Source organism: Schistocerca piceifrons, chromosome 4, assembly GCF_021461385.2.
Source record: "Schistocerca piceifrons isolate TAMUIC-IGC-003096 chromosome 4, iqSchPice1.1, whole genome shotgun sequence".
Taxonomy (NCBI): Eukaryota; Metazoa; Arthropoda; class Insecta; order Orthoptera; family Acrididae; genus Schistocerca; species Schistocerca piceifrons.
This window is the reverse complement of record NC_060141.1, coordinates 749,805,052-749,831,544: the sequence shown is the minus strand read 5'-3', so window position 1 is coordinate 749,831,544 and position 26,493 is coordinate 749,805,052. Positions and strand designations below refer to the sequence as shown.

The 26,493-nt window shown below is 44.0% G+C and overlaps 1 long non-coding RNA gene across 1 annotated transcript in view; it reads left to right on the top strand.

Annotated features, from left to right (window-relative positions):
• The window catches only part of LOC124796338, a 378,735-nt gene extending 353,189 nt beyond the window's left edge, over positions 1-25,546 (top strand). Inside the window, exon 3 of the long non-coding RNA XR_007016750.1 lies at positions 25,494-25,546. This is a non-coding gene — a long non-coding RNA (uncharacterized LOC124796338). The remainder of the gene's footprint in view (positions 1-25,493) is intronic.
• The last annotated feature ends 947 nt before the right edge of the window (positions 25,547-26,493 follow it).

The window sequence follows — 26,493 nt, the reverse complement described above, 5'->3', positions numbered from 1 at the left end:
GAGATAAAAGAAATTATTCAGGTAGTGAAGGGAGCCGAAAATTTAATAGTCATGGGTGACTGGAATTCGAGAGTAGGAAAAGGGAGAGAAGGAAACATAGTAGGTGAATATGGATTGGGGCTAAGAAATGAAAGAGGAAGCCGCCTGGTAGAATTTTGCGCAGAGCATAACTTAATCATAGCTAACACTTGGTTCAAGAATCATGAAAGAAGGTTGTATACATGGAAGAACCCTGGAGATACTAAAAGGTATCAGATAGATTATATAATGGTAAGACAGAGATTTAGGAACAATGTTTTAAAGTGTAAGACATTTCCAGGGGCAGATGTGGACTCTGACCACAGTCTATTGGTTATGAACTGTAGATTAAAACTGAAGAAACTGCAAAAAGGTGGGAATTTAAGGAGATGGGACCTAGATAAACTGAAAGAACCAGAGGTTGTCCAGAGTTTCAGGGAGAGCATAAGGGAACAATTGACAGGAATGGGGGAAAGAAATACAGTAGAAGAAGAATGGATATCTCTGAGGGATGAAATAGTGAAGGCAGCAGAGGATCAAATAGGTAAAAAGACGAGGGCTAGTAGAAACCCCTGGGTAACAGAAGAAATATTGAATTTAATTGATGAAAGGATAAAATATAAAAATGCATTAAATGAAGCAGGCAAAAAGGAATACAAACGTTTCAAAAATGAGATCGACAGGAAGTGCAAAATGGCTGAGCAGGGATGGCTAGAGGACAAATGTAAGCATGTAGAGACTTATCTCACTAGGGGTAAGATAGATACCGCCTACAGGAAAGTTAAAGAGACATTTGGAGAGAAGAGAGCCACTTGTATGAATATCAAGAGCTCCGATGGAAACCCAGTTCTAAGCAAAGAAGGGAAAGCAGAAAGGTGGAAGGGATATATAGAGGGTCTATACAAGGGCGATGTACTTGAGGACAATATTATGGAAATGGAAGAGGATGTAGATGAAGATGAAATGGGAGATATGATATTGCGTGAAGAGTTTGACAGAGCACTGAAAGACCTGAGTCGAAACAAGGCCCCGGGAGTAGACAACATCCCATTAGAACTACTGACTGCCTTGGGAGAGCCAGTCCTGATAAAACTCTACCAGCTGGTGAGCAAGATGTATGAGACAGGCGAAATACCCTCAGACTTGAAGAAGGATATAATAATTCCAATCTCAAAGAAAGCAGGTGTTGACAGATGTGAAAATTACCGAACTATCAGTTTAATAAGTCACAGCTGCAAAATTCTAACGCGAATTCTTTACAGACGAATGGAAAAACTGATAGAAGCCGACCTCGGGGAAGATCAGTTTGGATTCCGTAGAAATGTTGGAACACGTGAGGCAATACTGGCCCTACGACTTATCTTAGAAGAAAGATTAAGGAAAGGCAAACCTACGTTTATAGCATTTGTAGCCTTAGAGAAAGCTTTTGACAATGTTGATTGGAATACTCTCTTTCAAATTCTGAAGATGGCAGGGGTAAAATACAGGGAGCGAAAAGCTATTTACAATTTGTACAGAAAGCAGGTGGCAGTTATAAGAGTCGAGGGGTATGAAAGGGAAGCAGTGGTTGAGAAGGGAGTGAGACGGGGTTGTAGCCTATCCCCGATGTTATTCAATCTGTATATTGAGCAAGCAATAAAGGAAACAAAGGAAAAGTTCGGAGTAGGTATTAAAATCCATGGAGAAGAAATAAAAACTTTGAGGTTCGCCGATGACATTGTAATTCTGTCAGAGACAGCAAAGGACTTGGAAGAGGAGCTGAACGGAATGGACAGTGTCTTGAAAGGAGGATATAAGATGAACATAAACAAAAGCAAAACGAGTATAATGGAGTGTAGTCGAATTAAGTCGGGTGATGCTGAGGGAATTAGATTAGGAAATGAGACACTTAAAGTAGTAAAGGAGTTTTGCTATTTGGTGAGAAAAATAACTGACGATGGTCGAAGTAGAGAGGATATAAAATGTAGACTGGCAATAGCAAGGAATGCGTTTCTGAAGAAGAGGAATTTGTTAACGTCGTTTCTGAAAGTATTTGTATGGAGTGTAGCCATGTATGGAAGTGAAACGTGGACGATAAATAGTTTAGACAAGAAGAGAATAGAAGCTTTCGAAATGTGGTGCTACAGAAGAATGCTGTAGATTAGATGGGTAGATCACATAACTAATGAGGAGGTATTGAATAGAATTGGGGAGAAGAGGAGCTTGTGACACAAATTGACTAGAAGAAGGGATCGGTTGATAGGACATGTTCTGAGACATCGAGGGATCACCAATTTAGTATTGGAGGGCAACGTGGAGGGTAAAAATCGTAGAGGGAGACCAAGAGATGAATACACTAAGCAGATTCAGAAGGATGTAGGTTGCAGTAGGTACTGGGAGATAAAGAAGCTTCAACAGGATAGAGTAGCATGGAGAGCTGCATCAAACCAGTCTCAGAAGTGAAGACCACAACAACAACAACATGGGAAGGAAGGCTTTAACAACGGGAGAATTTTTATTATTGGCTCACAATGTATTTCTCATTTGTCAGATCTTTCAAGTCCATAGTCTAGCGGTAGCGACTTTCATTAACAAGCGGATTCGAAACTCTCCACTGCTTAAATTTTGAATAAAAATCGTCAGCATTGGCGTCCGAAGACTTCCAGCATAAAAAAATCACCGTCTTTCTGTCAACGGCCTTGACAAAGTGGGCGGAGGAGCGGACAGAGATTCAGGGCACTTTCTTGCCCTTGGGGTGAGAAACTGCCCCTAAAAGGCGGAAGAATCAGCAATCAATCAACAACGGTATGAAAATGCAGAAGGCAATGGAAACCACTGCATTAAAGACACGTAATATGTATGCACATGCCATGTGACCTGTAATTGGAAAAGTAAAGACAACGGAGCACCACTTCTGACGTTGCCGCTGATAATAGCAGCAAGCCTGAAGAAAATCAAGACATGTTCATAGGATTTGTGGAAGTGGAAAAAGTCTTCGACGATGTAAAATGGTGCGAGATGTTCGAAATTCTGAGAAAAATAGCGGTATTCTATAAGGAAAGACTGGTTACTTACTACACGTACAAGAGCCAGGGGGAACAATAAGACTGGAAGACCAAGAACGAAATGCTCGGATTAAAAAGGATATAAGACAGGGGTATAGTCCTTCGCTTCTACTGGTCAATTTACGCATCGAAGAATGATGGAAATAAAAGAAAGGTTCAGGAGTGGAATTAAAATTCAGGGTGAAAGGATATCAATGAAACGATTTGCTGATGACATTGCTATCCTATGTAAAAGTGAAAAATTACAGGATCTGTTGAACTGAATGAATAGTCTAATGAGTAAAGGATGTGGATTGAGAGTAAGCTGAAGAAAGACGAAAGTAATGAGAAGTAGCAGAAAGGAGAACAGTAGGAAACATAACAATAGAATTGGGAATCACGAAGCAGACGAAGATAAGGAAGTCTGCTACCTAGGCAGCAAAATAATCCAGAATGGTCTGAGCAAGGAGGAGATAAAAAGCAGATTAGCAGTCACAAAAAGAACATTCCTAGCCAAGAGAAGTATACTGGTATCAAAGATGTGCATTAATTTGAGTGAGAAATGTCTTAGAATCTACGTTTGGAGCGTAGCATTACATAGTAATGATATATGAACTGCGGGAAAACAAGAACAGAAAGGAATGGATTGATTTGAGATGTGTTGCTACAAACGAATATTGAAAATTAGGTGGAATGATAAGGTAAGGAATGAAGAGGTTCTCCACACAATCGGCGAGAAAAGAATATGTGGAATACACTGACAAGAAGAAGGGACAGGAAGATAAGGACATCTGTTAAGACATCACGGAATAAGTTTCGTGGCGCTAAAGGGTGCTATAGAGGGTAAAAACTGTAGAGAGATTGGAATACAATCGAGAAATAACTGAGGACGTAGGTTACAACTACTGTTATGAGATCAAAAGGTTGGCACAGGAAAGGAGTTCGCAGCAGGCCGAATATTAAGTTTGCACACTTAACAGGCGCATATCACTTCCGTTTCATTGACACAGTTCACCTGACCAGAGATACCACTTAGCAGATATACCTGTATCCCATCCCCCCGGAACGTCAAAATGCGATTCGTGCTGGAACATTACCGTAAGTGCTACTTGCGACTAATCACAGTGTAACATCTATGGTGATAAATCGCATTTTAGCGTTGTGGGGACTTTAAAGTTGTGGATTCGTTAACTGCAATTTTGAACTCTGACGAATCAGAGCCAAAAATCGCAGTCACCGAAAAATAGCATTCACAGAAATCACTGACATCGAGAAGGAACAATGCGTTCGCTCGACTGCATGAGCTGTACGTCGACGCCAGTTGGCAAGCGGCCCCCTTTACTCGCTGGAAGCGGCACGGACTCGTTCTGCGGACTTTTGCGACGCCCCCCTTCCTCCCCCCCCCCCTCCCCCGCAAGTCAGTGGCGCCCACCGATATGGCTCAGCTAATATCAATGCCATTCTGTTCTCTTGGGCACGTGCTCATCATTGACACACTTGTCTCGTAGTGACGAATGGAAGTTCCCTGATAGGAGTGGTTTTTAAAGTTTGCATGCGTTAAGGTTTTAAAGAAAAACGAGAAGCGGTCGCCACTACTTTATCTGTTCTGCAAGCGTTCCTTTGAAGAATATCAAAGAGGGCATAAACCTGTTTCCTGCCACGGCCCAGTCTGCTGTGCTAAAGTGCAGCCTGTTGTAAAACTTTGTAGACCGTCTTGCTGCTACTCGAAAGTGAGTCCCAATACGGTCTGGCCGAGGTTATAAGAAACCGGTGCTCCTGTGGTAGGCGCTAAGCGCTACTTTTCTCTTCGCAGCTATACTGAGAACCTCATACACTATTGCCTTTCCTGTGTTCACCGTGACCTGGTCACCAACTTTCATTTCCTGCTGGCAGCCATAAATATCCCAGGACTTTCGCTTAATCGCAACATAACACTGAACAACAAATTTGAAGTGAAAGTGTGTAAATTGCGTGATTTTGAGTTAGTTATGTTTATTTCAGTATAAAATGATACAAAATCATCATCTTCATAAATATTTAGCTCTAGTTTTTTTTTAGAGTAATCTACATTTTTGTATAAATAATTCACTAACTAAATCCTGCAAGGTTCGCAGGAGAATTTCTGTAAAGTTTGGAAGGTAGGAGACGGATACTGGCAGAAGTAAAGGTGTGAGTACCGGGTGTGAGTCGTGCTTCGGTAGCTCAGATGGTAGAGCACTTGCCCGCGAAAGGCAAAGGTCCCGAGTTCGAGTCTCGGTGGGGCACACAGTTTTAATCAGCCAGGAAGTTTCATATCAGCGCACACTCCGCTGCAGAGTGAAAATCTAATTCTGGAAACATCCCCCAGGCTGTGGCTAAGCCATGTCTCCACAGTATCCTTTCTTTCAGAAGTGCTAGTTCTGCAAGGTTCGCAGGAGTGCTTCTGTAAAGTTTTGAAGGTAGGAGACGGATACTGGCAGAAGTAAAGGTGTGAGTACCGGGCGTGAGTCGTGCTTCGGTAGCTCAGATGGTAGAGCACTTGCCCGCGAAAGGCAAAGGTCCCGAGTTCGAGTCTCGGTGGGGCACACAGTTTTAATCAGCCAGGAAGTTTCATATCAGCGCACACTCCGCTGCAAAGTGAAAATCTCATTCTGTAAATATGAATTCATGTTCCAAGATTCAGCATAACAAATTTTAAGTGAATAATTACTTGAATTATGTTATGTGTTATGCATTGATAAATTTCAGTGCCATTCTGGAAGTACAAAAGTAAATTTTAAGAAAAAAATGAAGATAATATTACATGAATGAAAATACTTTGTAAGTTTACTTTGTACCAGAATTATGTAAAGCGCAAAAGAAAATATATAAATTAACTGGTTGCAAATGTATGTAAAGGATTACATATGTTAAATGTCCATATACAGTATATACAATTACATATTTTGTTCAGCGATAAATTCAGATGATGACCGTTTTCGCTTCGCTTGACGTTTATGCACATACTCGGTAACGTCACTTATGAAACCAGAATGAGATTTTCACTCTGCAGCGGAGTGTGCGCTGATATGAAACTTCCTGGCCGATTAAAACTGTGTGCCGGACCGAGACTCGAACTCGGGACCTTTGCCTTTCGCGGGCAAGTGCTCTGCCAACATTTTTTTCCGTATCTTTCGTTGTGTTTGGACATAGCGGACGTCACGGGACATCCGCTGAAGTTCGTTGTTGGTCGTTTCACTCAATTTTTTTTATTACAGAGACTAGCCTGCTCTCTGACCGAACAAGCTGAACTACTGTGCCGGCTGTACCAACTGAGCTACCCAAGCACGACTCACGCCCCGTCCTCACAGCTTTACTTCTGCCAGTACCTCGTTTCCTATCTTCCAAACTTTACAGAAGCTCTACTCCGAACCTTGCAGAACTAGCACGCTTGAAAGAAAGGATATTGCGGAGACGTGGCTTAGCTACAGCCTGGGGGACGTTTCGCAGGAGAGCTTCTGTAAAGTTTGTAAGGTAGGAGATTAGATTAGATTAGTTTTTCGTCCCATAGATCAGTGCTGAGGAGATCCTCGTGCATCTGGAACATGTCAATTTTTTTAAGCTGAAATAACAATACTAATAGTATGAATATATACAATACATCTTTTGTTTCTATTAAAAAATTCGTCAATGGAGTAGAAGGAGTTGGCCCCTAGTAAGTCTTTCAGGCTCCTTTTAAACTGATCTTTATTTGTAACTAAATTTTTTATGTTTACTGGCAAATTATTGAAGATGTGTGTTCCCGAATAGTGGACCCCTTTTTGAACTAAAGTAAGTGCTTTTAAGTCTTTGTGCAGATCATTTTTATTCTTGGTATTGTATGAACTGAGCTGTTTGTTGAAAAAAGAGATATATTATTTAGGACAAATTTAATTAATGAGTAAATACACTGAGAGGCAGTAGTTAGTATACCCAGTTCTTTGAAGAGGTTTCTACAAGACGTCCGTGAATTTACTCCACAAATAATACGTATTACACACTTTTGGACTCTGAAAACTTTTGTTTGACTTGAAGAGATACCCCAAAATATTATACCATATGGCATTATGGAATGAAAGTAGGCAAAGTATGCAAGCTTTTTCATTTTTATGTCGCCTATGTCTGCTAACACTCGAATTGCAAATACAGATTTGTTAAGGCGTTTCTGCAGTTCTGTGGTGTGCTCTTCCCAACTGAATTTATTATCAAGTTGTAATCCCAGGAATTTAAGACTGTCAACCTCTTCTATCTGCTCTTCTTCGTATTTTATGCATATGCTGGGTGGAAACCTCTTACAGGTTCTGAATTGCATATAGTGAGTCTTTTCGAAGTTTAATGTCAGTGAGTTGGCTTTAAACCATTTATTAATATCAATGAAAATATCATTAGCAGATCTTTCTAGAACTACACTTGACATACTATTTATTGCAATACTTGTGTCATCTGCTAACAAAACGAACTCTGCTTCTGGCAGTGTAACTGATGAGAGATCATTAATGTACACAAGAAATAGCAATGGTCCTAAGATGGATCCTTGTGGGACACCACATGTAATTTCTTCCCATTCTGATGATGACTGATGACTTAATTCACTAGTCCCTTGCACTGACACCCTTTGTTTCCTGTTAGTGAGGTATGACTTGAACCATTTTGCAGTACTGCCCATGACACCATAGAATTCTAATTTACTTAAGAGGATGTTGTGGTTCACACAATCAAATGCCTTTGACAAATCACAGAAAATACCTGCTGCTTGTAATTTATTATTTAATGAATTAAGTACATTTTGACTGTAGGTGTAAATAGCCTTCTCGATATCAGAACCCTTCAGAAATCCAAACTGTGTTCTTGATAATATGTTATTTGTGGTCAGATGGTTGAGCAGCTGCCTGTACATTACTTTTTCTAAAATTTTGGAGAATGCTGGCAAAAGTGAAATCGGTCTGTAGTTTGATGGTATCTCTTTATCCCCTTTCTTGAATAGAGGCTTAACATCTGCATATTTTAGCCAGTCAGGAAATGTCCCAGTTATAATTGACTGGTTGCACAAGTAACTTAGAATTGTACTAAACTCACAAGAACATGCCTTAATTAACTTTGTTGATATTTCATCGTACCCACTAGAATGCTTTGTTTTTAAAGATTTTATTAAGCAAGTTATTTCTTTTGGTGAAGTGAGTGATATATTCATGCACTTGAAGCTATTTGTGAATGCTAGTTTCAGATATTCAAGGGCATTATTTACTGATCCTGAAAGTCCCATTCTATCAGTAACAGATATAAAATACTTGTTAAATAGATTTGCCACACTATGCCCATCAGTTACTAATGTGTCATCTACCCTTGGTGCTATGTGCTCCTGTTCCTTTCTGGTTCTACCAGTCTGCTCTTTCACTATATCCCATATTGTTCTCATTTTGTTCCTTGACATTGCTATCTTCTTCTCGTAGTGCATTTGTTTAGACGTCTGAATTACTTTTTTTAATGTTTTACAGTATTCCTTGTATTTAGCTAAATCATCAGCATTGGAGCTATTCTTGGTCGACAGATACATTTTCCTTTTTGTCTTACTGGAAATCTTTATTCCTTGTGTAATCCATGGTTTTATTATAGACTTCTGTTTAATTTGAGTAACTTTTAGAGGAAAACAGTTTTCAAACATGGTACTGACATTGTTCATGAATGTGTTATATTTTTCATTCATGTCATGAGCACTATAAACATCTTTCCAGTTCATATCTTTGAGCAGTTTTCTGAAACACTCAATTTTTGGTTGATTGACTACTCTCCTGTACTCAGATTTAGCAGTCTTGATATTCTGCTTAGAATTTACATCTAAAACAAGGAGCTGCATGTCATGATCTGATAGTCCATTTATAACAGGTTTTATGATATGATTTTGTTCCTTTGATTTGTCTATAAAAATGTTATCAATGGCTGTCCTTGAGGATTTAGTGATCCTAGTTGGAAAGTTTACAGTGTGAGTTAGATTGAAAGACAACATTACTAACTGCAGTGAATGTTTACTGGAAGATTGCATTAGAAAATCTGTATTAAAGTCACCAGCAACCAAAATTTTTTTGTTTCTTCGTGTTAAATAACCCAAAAGAGCTTCTAGATGATCTAAGAATAGATTATAATTTCCTGCAGGTGCTCGGTAAATAGTTATTATTATATAGGATCTGTTATGGAACTCTACTTCTGTTGCACATGTTTCTAGAGGTACTGGCAGAAGTAAAGCTGTGAAGACGGGGCGTGAGTCGTGCTTGGGTAACTCGGTTGGTAGAGCACTTGCCCGCGAAAGGCAAAGGTCCCGAGTTCGAGTCTCGGTCCGGCACACGGTTTTAATCTGCCAGGAAGTTTCACCCCTATGAAAGTCCAGCAATAATCTGCTAAAATAGTAGGGCCCCACTTCCCTGCGTACCTCTTCTCAAATGTGGCAATATCTTGATGAAATTGCTTCCCATGTTCATCACTTACTTCAGCACAGTCTCTGGGGAAGAAGTCAAGACGACTATGTAAGAAATGCATTTTCAGTGACATGTTGCAACCAAGTTTTTCATAAGATGATAATACAATCTCCTTGTAATTTATTGCTCGTTTGCTCCCTAAGAACTGTAAACAGACTGTCTTAAAACATTCCCGTGGGTGCTTCTCATCACCTTGTATGATCCCATCAAAAGTAAGGTCTCAAAAAAGCTCTCGAATCTGTGGGCCTACAATGATGTCCTCCTTTACTTTGGCGTCACTTAAGTCAAGGAATTTTTGCCTTAAGTACTCAAACACGTGATCATCTTTGTTCATTCCCTTAACAGAGTTTTTCGTGAGACCCAACTTGATGTGTAAGGGCGGGAGTAGAATCTTTTTAGCGTCTACTAGTGGTTCACTCATAATGTTCTTTATACCTGGATGAAGAGATTTTCTGGTGGGCTATTGATGTTTACTGTAATGAGATGCACGAGCTCGGCTATCACCCAACTGCATACCTAATAGCAGTGCAACCACTTTGAAGTCACCACAAATCTGCCATTTAGAGTCATTATACTTGATGGCTTCTAGTAAAATTTTCATGTTTTGGTATGACTCTTTCATATACACAATATGCCCGACTGGAATAAAAGGAAGCGCATTACCAATATGTAAAAGCACTGCTTTTAAGCTCAACTTTAACGAATCAATAAAGAATCTCCACTCATCAGGGTTGTAATTAATTCCGAGAGCCTTCATTAGACCATTTATGTCCACACACGCCACAAGGCTATCTTGCCTGTTAGAAAAAGAAGTGAATTGTTGCTCTCTTCTGCGGTAGAATGAAACATTTACATTGCATTCCAGAAAATTGCGCAGCTGCAATCTTGATGCTAAAATCTCAGCCTTAGCTTTAGAGAGCTTCAAATCTGTAATGAGATCACTTAACTGATTTTGAGACAGTTTTTGTGGATCATCAGTTGATGATATATTTGGAAGAAACTCCGGATCTTGTGATGAACGTGACATTCAGAATCCCCACCAGAAGTAATCTCGTACTCTGTCGGTTGTTCAGGTATTGGCAATCCTTCCCCATGTAGAACTGGACATATCGCATATGGAGTGTTAGAATGGATCACTGTCCGCTTCTTCTTCTTAGATAATCCCTTCTTGAAAGGAGGAACCATACGAAAGTAGCAGTCACTGACATGGTTAGTTGGCTCACGCCAGATCATGGGCACTGCAAAGGGCATTGAATGTCCTTTCCCATGCATTCAATTCCTTAGGTTGCTGTCACAAATGTTGTAGATCACACGTGGAGCCCAGGGTTTTTCCTGAACACCTATTTTGCACCCGAAACAACATCTGTAAGCTTTTTTAATCAATGGAGTTATTTTCTGTTTTTGTGAAGCAAATTTCACTTCTCCACACACATAGCAAAATGTGTCAGCACTGTTAACACAAACACGTGGCATTTTTGTTCAGTTCAATAGCAGTCAACTTGAACAACTGATAGTTAATCTGAAAACAAATGTGCAAAAATTATTAGGTGCATTAAGAAAGTCACTGAAGCTGAAGAGGAGGGAAACAAAAAGATCACTAAAACTGGTATCAAAATGTTTATATCCAAAATACTGCACAGAAGTAAGACCAGGAAAATACTATAATCCATTGTTACTAGTTTTTATGACTTTGACAAATCATTATAATATTTGATTTTAAATTGTTAAACGAACCCACTGACGAAAATTAAACTTCACCAAAACGTGGATGGGTGTTAAAAAAGAAGAACTTGTTTTGCGTTCAAGGTGCATTGCAGCCGTCATATAGAGTTGATAAAAGTTTCTGACTCTTCGTGGAAGTTTTCTAGTTGATATAAGACCAGCATTAGACAGCACGATTACCCTCACTTATTCTAACAGGAGAATGTGCTAGAAACCACATAAAATGAATACGATATCTATAGAAACTTACATCAAAGCATAAAAATACATTGCGAGACCGCTGATGATGCGCGTGTGTTCGACACAGTGTTGATAAATTAAAAAATATAAAAAGGGAGCTGCTATGTCTGCGTGTGCAAGTAAAAAAAAAGTCACTCATCAAAGACAAATTCGGATTTCCTTAAGAGTGAACCGTATTTCCACAGATATACACAGAGTGACAATTATTGAACTATATAAAATAAAATGGAATGTAGTCGAATTAAGTCGGGTGATGCTGAGGGAATTAGATTAGGAAATGAGACACTTAAAGTAGTAAAGGAGTTTTGCTATTTTGGGAGCAAAATAACTGATGATGGTCGAAGTAGAGAGGATATAAAATGTAGACTGGCAATGGCAAGGAAAGCGTTTCTGAAGAAGAGAAATTTGTTAACATCGAGTATAGATTTAAGTGTCAGGAAGTCGTTTCTGAAAGCATTTGTATGGAGTGTAGCCATGTATGGAAGTGAAACATGGACGATAAATACACTCCTGGAAATTGAAATAAGAACACCGTGAATTCATTGTCCCAGGAAGGGGAAACTTTATTGACACATTCCTGGGGTCAGATACATCACATGATCAAACTGACAGAACCACAGGCACATAGACACAGGCAACAGAGCATGCACAATGTCGGCACTAGTACAGTGTATATCCACCTTTCGCAGCAATGCAGGCTGCTATTCTCCCATGGAGACGATCGTAGAGATGCTGGATGTAGTCCTGTGGAACGGCTTGCCATGCCATTTCCACCTGGCGCCTCAGTTGGACCAGCGTTCGTGCTGGACGTGCAGACTGCGTGAGACGACGCTTCATCCAGTCCCAAACATGCTCAATGGGGGACAGATCCGGCGATCTTGCTGGCCAGGGTAGTTGACTTACACCTTCTAGAGCACGTTGGGTGGCACGGGATACATGCGGACGTGCATTGTCCTGTTGGAACAGCAAGTTCCCTTGCCGGTCTAGGAATGGTAGAACGATGGGTTCGATGACGGTTTGGATGTACCGTGCACTATTCAGTGTCCCCTCGACGATCACCAGTGGTGTACGGCCAGTGTAGGAGATCGCTCCCCACACCATGATGCCGGGTGTTGGCCCTGTGTGCCTCGGTCGTATGCAGTCCTGATTGTGGCGCTCACCTGCACGGCGCCAAACACGCATACGACCATCATTGGCACCAAGGCAGAAGCGACTCTCATCGCTGAAGACGACACGTCTCCATTCGTCCCTCCATTCACGCCTGTCGCGACACCACTGGAGGCGGGCTGCACGATGCTGGGGCGTGAGCGGAAGACGGCCTAACGGTGTGCGAGACCGTAGCCCAGCTTCATGGAGACGGTTGCGAATGGTCCTCGCCGATACCCCAGGAGCAACAGTGTCCCTAATTTGCTGGGAAGTGGCGGTGCGGTCCCCTACGGCACTGCGTAGGATCCTACGGTCTTGGCGTGCATCCGTGCGTCGCTGCGGTCCGGTCCCAGGTCGACGGGCACGTGCACCTTCCGCCGACCACTGGCGACAACATCGATGTACTGTGGAGACCTCACACCCCACGTGTTGAGCAATTCGGCGGTACGTCCACCCGGCCTCCCGTATGCCCACTATACGCCGTCGCTCAAAGTCCGTCAACTGCACATACGGTTCACGTCCACGCTGTCGCGGCATGCTACAAGTGTTAAAGACTGCGATGGAGCTCCGTATGCCACGGCAAACTGGCTGACACTGACAGCGGCGGTGCACAAATGCTGCGCAGCTAGCGCCATTCGACGGCCAACACCGCGGTTCCTGGTGTGTCCGCTGTGCCGTGCGTGTGATCTTTGCTTGTACAGCCCTCTCGCAGTGTCCGGAGCAAGCATGGTGGGTCTGACACACCGGTGTCAATGTGTTCTTTTTTCCATTTCCAGGAGTGTAGTTCGGACAAGAAGAGAATAGAAGCTTTCGAAATGTGGTGCTACAGAAGTATGCTGAAGATTAGATGGGTAGATCTTTAACTAATGAGGAGGTACTGAATAGAATTGGGGAGAAGAGGAGTTTGTGGCACAACTTTACCAGAAGAAGGGATTGGTTGGTAGGACATGTTCTGAGGCATCAAGGGATCACTAATTTAGTACTGAATGGCAGCTTTGAGGGTAAAAATCGTAGAGGGAGACCAAGAGATGAATACACTAAGCAGATTCAGAAGGATGTAGGCTGCAGTAGGTACTGGGAGATGAAGAAGCTTGCACAGGATAGAGTAGCATGGAGAGCTGCATCAAACCAGTCTCAGGACTGAAGACCACAACAACAACATAAAATGAAATCGTCATAACTCGTGAAAGGCTTGCGTTAGGACATTCAAACTGCACGGTTGGTCGCCAAGAATGATGGGAATTAATACGCGCATGCATGGTGTGGTTTAGCGACGAAGCCGACTTTCATTTGGATGGGTGCGTCAATAAGAAAACTGACGCATTTGGGGGACTGAGAATCTGTATTTCGCGATAGAAAAGTCTCTTCACCCTCAACGGGTGACTGTGTGATGTGCAATGTCAGTCACGGAATAATCGGTGCGATAGTCCTTGATGACACTGTGGCTACCGAACGGTACGTGAAGGTTCAAAAATGGTTCAAATGGCTCTGAGCACTATGGGACTTCTGAGGTCATCAGTCCCATAGATCTTAGAACTTCTTAAACCTAACTAACCTGACATCACACACATCCATGCCCGTGGCAGGATTCGAACCTGCGACCGTAGCGGTCGCGCGGTTCCAGACTGTAGCGCCTAGAACCGCTCGGCCAGCCCGGCCGGTTACGTGTAGTTTTTTGAAGATGATGTCATCCAAAGTGACCCTCATTTCGACAACACGTGATTCATGCAAGACGGAGTTCGACCCAGTCGAAGCAGAGTAGTGTCTGACGTCCTGTAGGACCACTTCGGGGCTCGCATTGTGGTTCTGGGGCACCCGGAGACCACTAGCATGGGCCTCGATTGGCTCCCATATTCTCCGGATATGAAGGCATGCGACTCCTTTTTGTGGGGCTACATTTAAGACAAGGTGTACAGCAATAACCCCAAAAACCATTGCTGAGCTGAAGAGATTCAGGAGGTGATCCACAGGATCGATGTTTCGACACTTCAGCGGGTCATGCAGAATTTCGCTATTCGTCTGGCGCCACATCATTGCCAATTTTGTCAGGCATATCGAACGTGTCACAACCTAAATCCTAATATATGTAGTGACGTTTACATGAGTTGTAACTAATTTACTTTTTTTCATATAGTTCAATAACTGACACCCTATATTGGGAAACTATAAAAGATGAAAAGTGCACTTCAAACACAAGATGAAGTGATTGACTTGTTCACGTGCTAGCTGTTAGTTATTGTAAGTGATCAGATTCGACAACATGTCTTTCTGTACGAATTTCATGCTCCATGAATTGTGGTCATTGATGCGGTGGCTTGACAATATGATACGCATATGGCGTAACAGGGTGTAAGGGTTTCAACATAATTTCGTTGGTAATGCGGTTTACGTTAATATTGCCAATACCGACATGTGATCGTACAGTTAATTCATTACGTGCGGGGATGGAAATGTGTATCATACGCCGGAGAATAATGTTACGGTTTCGCACGGGGGCGTACAATTGACACCGATGAAGGTTCGAAACGGCCCAAGCAGTGCTGTGCGGTGTGTTGCTAAAGATTCAGAGCTGTGCTTATAATGGTCCATGAACTGGCCACCACATGACGCACTGCAACTGGTCAGTGGGGCCCGTGCAGTGAGAGTAGATTTGAAGGAACATATGCTGTCACATTCAAACGTCTCACACGTTGATCATGACGGGCAACTGCAGGCGTATTACTTGTCCCTGTCCATTTCTTAGCACAGTGTCCGAAAATCATAAATCCACAATCAGGGAGCTGGACAGGACTCGAAGCAGGAAATAACTAACCTCCATTCGCCATGCACTGCCTCTGAGAAAAGCACGGTGGGACTGCACCCCTACCGTAATACGACTGCAATGGAAGCATGTGCCAATGAACTTGGTTTAGGTGAAAGTAGTCCTTAGTATATACACGCTCTGAACAAGCGTCGTATATGGGCGGTCACACGGAGGTGTTGTACACAAAACACGAAACGACGGCACGATTCAGGCACTAGGGGACATGGCTGACAACTCTCTCTGAACTACAACGAAGGAGTGACACAAAAGCCAACAACAGAATGTGAAATAACGTGAAAGAGAGAGCGACATGATCAACGCAAGAGGATGGGCAAGGGCGAAACAGCAAGCCGGAAACGTATTCCGAAACGGTACTCACTAAGAGATCACTTACGTAGAATCGGAGAAGCGGTTAGCAGTCTCAGTAGAATGGATATCAAGACGCGGACAGAAAATGACATTCCACCGGAGGTGGATAGAGTACATTGACACTGAAATGGATCTAATTGATAGGCTTCATTTTAAAACTACTGTGACAAATGTGAATTGCATTGCTTCTCCGTGTAAACAACACTAGTGCGCAAAATTTTGGCGTTGCGCAATTTGAGAAATGTCGTTGCGCCATGACAAATCATTCACATTCTCGCTAATGCACTGGTGAATTAAAAGAAGGATCTGAAATAGAAAATTATGTGTTGGCGGATTTCTGATTACGACTCTACAAATGACACCTTCACTATGCGCAGTTCGGGTTATGAATTTGCCCTTAACTCTTCTATATTTCTTTATAACGCGTTGCACTGAAGTTGGCGCTTGAAACGGATCATGCGTTTCTTATCTACACCTTACTTTGAAGCCATTAGCCCAAATGCGGCTTACGCTGATAATTGTGCGTTGCAACGCCTAATCGTTTCTAAATTCCCTGTCGTACTGTCTGTAGCAACGCAAACCTTTTGAAGAGTAAATAGTAATAGTTTTTTGTGTTTATGACCCACTCTGCTTTATCCAAAGAGCAACTTACTTAACGTGATAAATACACTGAAGCGCAAAAGAAACTGGTGTAGGCATGCGTATTCAAATACAGAGATTCGAAAACAGGCAGAATACGGCGCTGCGGTCGGCAACGCATATATGAGACAACAAGTATCTGGCACAGTTGTTAGATCGGTTACTGTTCCTACAATGACAGGTTATCCAGATTTCAGTGCGTTTGAACGTGGTGTTACAGTTGGCGAACGAGCGGTGGGGCACACCATCCCCGAGGTAGCGATGAACTGGGGATTTTCCCGTACGACCATTCCACGAGTGCATATCAGGAATACGGTAAAACATTGAATCTCCGACATCACTGTTGCCGGAAAAAGACCCTGCAAGAACGGTACCAACGACGACTGAAGAGAATCGTTGAACGTGACGGAAGTGCAGCCCTTCCACAAACTGTTGCAGATTTCAATGTTGGGCCACCAACATTTCTCAGCGTGCGAACCATTCGACGAAACATCATAGTTATGGGCTTTCGGAGCCCAAGGCCCACGCGTAAATTCTTGATGACTGCACGACGCAAAGCTTTACGCCTTGCCTGGTCCTGTCAACACCGACATTAGACTATTGATGACTGGAAACAATTTGCCTCTTCGGACTCGTTTGAAATTGTATCGAGCTGATGGACTTGTACGGGTATGGAGACAGCCATACGAATCTATGGACCCTGCATGTCAGCAAGGGACTGTTTAAGCTTGTGGAGGCTCTGTACTGGTAGGGGCGACATTCAGACCTATATGATTAAATATCTTGCTTCACAATGATGGTAGCCCAACATCGACAACATCTACATTATGCATGTGGAGCACGAGGCAAAACATGAGACGTGTTGCTGCGTAGACTTGGGCCGAAGCGTTTGTTGGCGGATCCAGACCAGCACACTGCTCGCCTACACTACCAGTCATCTACACTAGTAGTGTATCCGTAAAACTGTCGTGTCTGCCTGTCTGTTTGCAAACGCTTCTCCTAAACTGTTAGCAGAAATTCCACGGCTTCGAGTTTTATTTCATCAAAATCGGATCACAAAAAGTAAAAAGAATATCGTAATTGAAAGTTTTATCTATACTATTCTTATAAATGCGAAAGTAACTCTGTCATGTTTTCGCGACTGACCAGCGGGACCGCTTTCGAGAAAATTTGTTGTGGAGTTAGCTTGAATGCTTAGGAAGAACATATGACACTTAAGAAAGTGTGTAATACAAGATACGATTTGAAAAATATTACGCGAATTAGTGAAAATATTTGCCTTTTGAGATATCTATTAACTCCTTGACTTTTGATCTTTACCAAATTTGTGAAAATGCTTCTATTGGTTGATATGTGCTCGCTGATACGGTTCAAACTAATGAATACAGTGCTTATACAGTCTACAGTGTGTTTAATTCATACTTTGACAGAGTTTGTTGCTTACCGCACCCGATGTATAATGTATAACTAATATAGGAAGAGACATTCATAGGACGGTACAAGATATTCGAAATTCTGAGAAAAATAAGGGTAAGCTATAGAAAGAGACGGGTAGTATACAATGTGTTCAAGAGCCTAGAGGGAATAATAGGAGTAAACGACCAAGAACGAAGTGCTCGGATTAAAACGTGTGTAAGACAGGGATGTAGTTTTTCACTCCTACTGTTCAGTTTGTACATCGAAGAAGCAGTGATGGAAAGAAAAGGAAGGTTCAGGAATGGAATTAAAATTCAAGGTGAAAGGATATCAATGATACGATTAGCTGATGACATTGCTATCCTGAGTAAAAGTCAAGAAGACTTACATGATATGCTGAATGGGATGATCAATCTTATGAGTTCAGAATACAGATTGAGAGTAAATCGAAGAAAGACGAAAGTAATGAGATGTAGCAGAAATGAGAACAGCGAGAAACTTAACATCAGGATTGACGGTCACGAAGTAGATGAAGTTAAGGAATTCTACTACCTAGGCAGTAAAATAACCAATGACGGACGGAGCAAGCAGACTAGCACTGGCAAAATGGGCATTACTGGCCGAGAGAAGTCTCCTAGTATCAAACATTGGCCTTAATTTGAGGAAGAAATTTCTGATAATGTACCTTTGGAGCACAGCATTCTACGGCAGTGAAACATGGACTGAGGGAAAACCGGAACAGAAGAGAATCGAAGCATTCGAGATGTGGCCAACAGGCCAATGTTGAAAATTAGATGGACTGATAAGGAGTGAGGAGGTTCTGCACAGAATCGGAGAGGAAAGGAATATGTGGATAACATTGATAAGGAGAAAAAAATGTTTAAATGTGTGTGAAATCTTATGGGACTTAACTGCTAAGGTCATCAGTCCTTAAGCTTACACACTACTGAACCTAAATCATCCTAAGGACAAACACACACACCCTTGCCCGAGGGAGGACTCGAACCTCCGCCGAGACCAGCCGCACAGTCCATGACTGCAGCGCCTCAGTCCGCTCGGCTAATCCCGCGCGGCTGATAAGGAGAAGGGACAGGATGATAGGACATCTGTTAAGACATGAGGGAATGAATTCCATGGGACTAGAGGAAGCTGCAGAGAGCAAAATCTGTGGAGCAAGACTTGAATTACATCAAGCAAATAATTGAGGACGTAGGTTGCAATTGTTACTCTGAGATGAAGAGGTTGGCACAGGAGAGGAATTTCAGGCAGGCCTCATGAAACCAGTCAAAAGACTGATGAATCAAAAAAAAAAAAAAATCAAATTCGATTCACAAACGTTCCTCATGGTGCGGTCTATCTACACTCCTGGAAATTGAAATAAGAACACCGTGAATTCATTGTCCCAGGAAGGGGAAACTTTATTGACACATTCCTGGGGTCAGATACATCACATGATCACACTGACAGAACCACAGGCACATAGACACAGGCAACAGAGCATGCACTATGTCGGCACTAGTACAGTGTATATCCACCTTTCGCAGCAATGCAGGCTGCTATTCTCCCATGGAGACGATCGTAGAGATGCTGGATGTAGTCCTGTGGAACGGCTTGCCATGCCATTTCCACCTGGCGCCTCAGTTGGACCAGCGTTCGTGCTGGACGTGCAGACCGCGTGAGACGACGCTTCATCCAGTACCAAACATGCTCAATGGGGGACAGATCCGGAGATCTTGCTGGCTAGGGTAGTTGACTTACACCTTCTAGAGCACGTTGGGTGGCACGGGATACATGCGGGCGTGCATTGTCCTGTTGGAACAGCAAGTTCCCTTGCCGGTCTAGGAATGGTAGAACGATGGGTTCGATGACGGTTTGGATGTACCGTGCACTATTCAGTGTCCCCTCGACGATCACCAGTGGTGTACGGCCAGTGTAGGAGATCGCTCCCCACACCATGATGCCGGGTGTTGGCCCTGTGTGCCTCGGTCGTATGCAGTCCTGATTGTGGCGCTCACCTGCACGGCGCCAAACACGCATACGACCATCGTTGGCACCAAGGCAGAAGCGACTCTCATCGCTGAAGACGACACGTCTCCATTCGTCCCTCCATTCACGCCTGTCGCGACACCACTGGAGGCGGGCTGCACGATGTTGGGGCGTGAGCGGAAGACGGCCTAACGGTGTGCGGGACCGTAGCCCAGCTTCATGGAGACGGTTGCGAATGGTCCTCGCCGATACCCCAGGAGCAACAGTGTCCCAAATTTGCTGGGAAGTGGCGGTGCGGTCCCCTACGGCACTGCGTAGGATCCTACGGTCTTGGCGTGCATCCGTGCGTCGCTGCGGTCCGGTCACAGGTCGACGGGCACGTGCACCTTCCGCCGACCACTGGCGACAACATCGATGTACTGTGGAGACCTCACGCCCCACGTGTTGAGCAATTCGGCGGTACGTCCACCCGGCCTCCCGCATGCCCACTATACGCCTTCGCTCAAAGTCCGTCAACTGCACATACGGTTCACGTCCACGCTGTCGCGGCATGCTACCAGTGTTAAAGACTGCGATTGAGCTCCGTATGCCACGGCAAACTGGCTGACACTGACGGCGGCGGTGCACAAATGCTGCGCAGCTAGCGCCATTCGACGGCCAACACCGCGGTTCCTGGTGTGTCCGCTGTGCCGTGCGTGTGATCATTGCTTGTACAGCACTCTCGCAGTGTCCGGAGCAAGTATGGTGGGTCTGACACACCGGTGTCAATGTGTTCTTTTTTCCATTTCCAGGAGTGTATTACTGAAAATTGTATCAACATCCGTACGGTAGTTCCTGAGATTGTCCTTAATATGCAAACTGCAGTAAGGGTCTTAAACGAACTATACGATGCCAATCAGCCTCCAAATCAGAATGTAGGCACTTCGACTGGCCAGTTCCTGTTAACAGTCAAACAGGAGGTGGGTAAAAAAGAACAGTGTCCAGTCGTCTCGAAATGGGTGAATGCAGGTGCTGTGTTGTTTTCAAGCGAATTTTACGCCAGTATTCCCGTAAAATGGAGACGCTTTTAGGTAACGATGCTGCTGGCGGATACCGATCACGCACCCTTCTATCCGAGGCCGACCACAAAGGCTGAATAATACCGAGATCTGGTGAGCAAGGTGGGCAGGGGAGATGCGGAAATTCATCCTCGTGCTCACCAAACAGCCCTGGACGACCGTGCGAGCTGTGTGAGCAGGGTCATGTCATCTTGGAATACAGCATCACGTCTGGGGGAAGGACACTGTACCATGAGATGGATCTGATCAGCTAAAATGTCCACATAATCATTGACAGTAATGCGACCTGGCAGAGTAACTATTGGGTCCGTGGAATAGTGCAACATGGCTGCCCAAATCATCACAGAACTTCTACGATCTTTCACTCTTGGGAGGTAATTTCGGTCTGAAAAAAATGGCTCCGAGCACTATGCGACTTAACTTCTGAGGTCATCAGTCGCCTAGAACTTAGAACTAATTAAACCTAACTAACCTAAGGGCATACACACATCCATGCCCGAGGCAGGATACGAACCTGCGACCGTAGCGGTCGCTCGGCTCCAGACTGTAGCGCCTAGAACCGCACGGCCACTCCGACCGGCTTCGGTCTGAAATTGGAAACAGTGTGGAACAAGAATCATTGGACCAAATGACTTGCTTCCGATATTCCGTGGTCGAGGTTTTATAGTTTCGGCATCACGTTTTCCTGTTACGAGCATTTGCATTACTGATGAGTGAAGCTGGAATTCCAGCTTGCCTTGCAATTTTCCGCTTCTGAAGCTTCCTTCGTGTAGTTTCAGTGTTGACAGGGTTCGCGAGTGCGACATCGAGTTCTGCAGTGACTTTTGCAGCTGTAGTCATCTTATCTTTCGTCACGGTCCTCTTCAATGGCCGACTGTCACGATCGCTCATCACACACTTTCGCCCGTGTTGTGACCTAGCGCATGATATTTTTCCGTTTTCCCTGTATGCAGTATAAAACTTTTTGTGTTAGCAGAAGAGCCAACAACGTGTTACGAGTGGAGGCCGAAATGCACGCGTTTTAACTCACGCAGGCTGGCGTGAGGAGGGAATAACTATACTGACGTGAGGTCTGGAACATGATAAGGAATGAGAATTCAAAAATTCGGACGAAATTAGTTTGATACTTAACTTTAATCCATTACTGATGGACGTCGCTCTTGACGGTACATGATTCACAATATTATCTGTTCAGAATACATTCTTGAAGATAGTAATTATAGTAACTGAATATGGCGCCTTGCTAGGTCGTAACAAATGACATAGCTGAAGGCTACGCTAAACTGTCGTCTCTGCAAATGAGAGTGTATGTAGACAGTGAACCATCGTTAGCATAATCGGCTGTACAACTGGGGCGAGTGCTAGGGAGTCTCTCTAGACTAGATCTGCCGTGTGGCGGCTCTCGGTCTGCAATCACTGATAGTGGCGACACGCGGGTACGACGTATACTAACGGACCGCGGCCGATTTAAAGGCTACCACCTAGCAAGTGTGGTGTGTGGCGGTGACACCACAAATCTCAAACACGATGCCTCTTGAAACACCAAACACTTTGTCTGCGTGGTACTGCAGTTGACAGGGTTCCACTGCTGCGTGGTGCTGGGCCAAAAAGGGTGTTATCACCAAGGTAGAGGAAATTATGGGGGCACCAGTCAGGGAAAAGGGGGAGATTAGGGAAAGAGGGGTAGATCTATGGCAGGAAATTTGGGAGTCGGATGAAACTGGTAGAAGAACCTTTCAGTTCCTACCAGATGTAAAGGACAGACTGAAAATGAAGTACTTCGAGCCAACTCGGGGATTGTTCCACTTTCTCACCGGTCATGGCCCCTATCCGACTTATCTTTGTCGGTTTGGGAAAAGGGCGACGCCTGCGCGCGACTGTGGCACACCGGAGGGTACTCCCGACCATGTGGTTTACGAGTGCCCCCTTTTCGATGATGTAGCCGGGACTTTGAGACGACAACTACCAAGCACAAACACCTATGACCTTTTAAGACACTGAATACGCTAGCAAACGAGGTATCACGAAAAGTATTGTTAACTTTTCTGAGAGACCTTCATGCTTAAATAAGTAGACAACACCGAACGCGACCACTGCCCCAATCCCGTACCGCCTGTTCGTGGATAGGTCGACTTTACAGTTGGAATCTGCCACGACCGGGACCAGGGGGACTGGGGCGATCCCGAATTAAGAAAAACGCACCGATTATGACATAGAATAAGAATTATATTTAGTTAATTAGAATAGGATAGTAAGTTAGGAACCTGCAGCGATAAATTAACCCTTGCCTGCCCTGTGCCAGGGGCTTGCTCATAGGGATTAGCTCTATGAGCAAGGCATCTAAGTAGGTTTATATTATCAAAACTGACACACTTGTAACGCTGCAGGCAGTTAGTACTAACCAATCGTAGTAACTAGAAATTAAGTTAGCTAGTAAACTAGAGGTAGTCTGCCTAGTAGAGATCGTAGAACTGTCTGTAGTTAAGAAAAATATTAAAGCTGCTATTGTAAATTTAGAAATATAGGACCCACTAATCATGGGTCATTATTGTATAATTATTATGATATGAAATAAAGAATTTAAAAAAAAAAACACTTTGTCTCCCTTGGTTACGAAGCACACGCCGTATGAGCACCAACAATTTGCCGTCGTTCCATTTGATCGTCAACACGTTGTAGGTGCCAGTGTTGGCCAGAAGTGTGTCCTCGTGTAGCTGTGAGCTACACGAGAACACACTTCTGACCAACACTGGCACCTACAACGTGTTGACGACATCGCACACGTGCCGCTCATGCTCAAATACAACAGCGCAACCTGCGAGCTTCGCTAGCATCTGTATCTATGTTAAAGCACCCATTTCTCTAGGTGCTTCCGTATTTTTGTCCAGCCCCTATGGTACTGCTGTAACGTACCGCTGAGTGTCGACATTTCCTGCCCAAAGGGTTTTCGTAAACATCAGCCTCCCTCCGAAAAGATTCAAAATGTGTCAGGTAAGACCACTGCAGGTTAATCAGATTAAGGGTCCCCTGCGTTCAGGCTGGAGAAAGCGGCGGAAAATACAAAACAAACGTTGCCGCGCACATTGGAGGCCAGCACTCGCCGACGGCGCGGGCTGGGGATTATACACTGAAGAGACAAACAAATTGGTACACCTGTTAAAAAATATATCGACTCAAGCACTTGTTTATAGTGTAAAACACTAAGATTGACGCTTTTCGGAAGTCAAGCTTCCATCATCAGAATAATAAAAAGTAAAAGAACCTGTTAAAACTCGCTAAAATGGATCATGCACCAGGCACAATAAAATTGATAATTGTGCCTGGTGCATGTTCCATTTTAGCGAATTTTAACAGGTTCTTTTACTTCTTATTATTCTGATGATGGAAGCTTGACTTCCGAAACGCGTCAACCTTAGTGTTTTACACTATAAACAAGTGGTTGAGCCGATATACTTTTTAACATACTTTAACATTGACATTCACAACCACAACCTCTCATCCAGTATGGATAAAATCAAACGTGGCATGGACTCGACTAATGCCTGAAGTAGTGTTGGAGGGAACTGACACCATGAATTCTGCAGGGCTGTCCATAAATCCATAAGAGTACGAGGAGTGGAGATTTCTTATGAACTGCACGTCGCAAGGCATCCTACATATGCTCAATAATGTTCATGTCTGGGGAGTCTGATCGCCATCGGAAGTGTTTAAACTCAGAAGAGTGTTCCTGGAGCCACTCTGTAGCAATTCTGGACGTGTGGGGTCCTGCTGGAATCCCCCAAGTCCGTCGGGATGCACAATGGACATGAATGGATGCAGGTGATCAGGCAGGACGCATACGTACATGTCACCTGTCAGAATCCTATCTAGACGAATCAGGGGCCCCATATCACCCCAACTGCACACATCCCACACCATTACAGAGCCTCCACGAGCTTGAACAGTCCCCTGCTGACATGCAGAGCCATGGATTCATGAGGTTGTCTGCATACCCCTACACGTCCATCCGCCCGATACAATTTGAAACGAGACTCGTCCGACCAGGCAACATGTTTCCAGTCATCATCAGTCCAATGTCGGTGTTGACGGGGCCAGGCGAAGCGTAAAGCTTTGTGTCGTGCGGTCATCAAGGGTACACGAGTGGGCCTTTGGCTCCGAAAGCCCATATCGATAATTGTTTTTGAATGATTCGCACGCTGACACTTGTCGATGGCCCATCATTGAAATCTGCATCAATTTGCGGAAGGGTTGCATTTCTGTCACCTTGAACGATTCATCGCTCGTGCGCCGACTATAACACCACATTCAAACTCACATGAGTCTTGATAACTTGGCATTGTAGCACCAGCAACAACTGTGCCAGACAATTGTTGTCTTGTATAGGTGTTGCCGACCGCAGTGCCGTATTCTATCTGTTTACATATCTCTGTATGCGAATACGCATGCCTTTATCAGTTTCTTTGGCGCTTCAGTTTATGTGACATGATCTGCTACGGTTGAGGCTACATAGACAGACCAGATAATCCTGACTGTGAAGTGTTGAGGTGACTGTGCTTTAACTCGCGCTGTTAGCTCGCTCACAGAGGGCTGTTCTGTTGTGTTGCAGGTCATCGCGGGGGCGCAGGAGGCGGCCGCATCACAGGACGCCGACAGCGCAGGTGAGCAAGCTAAAACCAGGCTCCTGCATTTGGAATGCGCGCATCAGCCGCGAACAGGTCACGCTTCTGAAAGAGTTACGCGCTTGGAGTGCGCGCTGGAGAAATCGATGCCATGTGCCGAGAGCTCAGTCCTCACACATGCGGCGATGAAAAGTTTGAAAACACTATTTCAGTGCCCTTTTAGCTTACTGCGCACAAGCTCATTCAGATTCTGAACACGGAAGTTCCATTTCGTTTACATGGGAAATGACAGCTATGATTCTGTCTGCTCAAAGGTCGGTTCACTCAGGACGTCACGTTAAGAGACGCAGTGTGACATCAGAACATTTCATAGTGCATTGTCAAACGGCGGCACTCTTAGAGGCCATCAGGGGAACGGTGCTTCGCAGGACGTAAACTTTAAGGATTCTCGGTGGTGGGGGTTAGTGTTTAACGTCCCGTCGACAACGAGGTCATTAGAGACGGAGCACAAGCTCGGGTTAGGGAAGGATTGGGAAGGAAATCGGCCGTGCCCTTTCAAAGGAACCATCCCGGCATTTGCCTGAAACGATTTAGGGAAATCACGGAAAACCTAAATCAGGATGGCTGGAGACGGGATTGAACCGTCGTCCTCCCGAATGCGAGTCCAGTGTGCTAACCACTGCGCCACCTCGCTCGGTTAAGGATTCTCGGAAAGAGTTTTCAACGTTGATGTTGGTGGGTGGGCATTAAAGATGTTCTAATTTTTCAGGTCACAGTTTTTCTTTGCACTGCACCACAGTTTGGATCTAGTCCACAAAAAATGTTTTGTGTGTAAATTTTAGTCATTATCGAAGTGAAAAGGGTACCCAATCTACAATTTAAAAAGTATCTAAAATTCACATATAAGAATATTGTCTGACGCAAAAACATCAGAAATAGCTTACTAGACTTGAAAAATAGAACAGAAGTGTACTGAACATCTGGAAA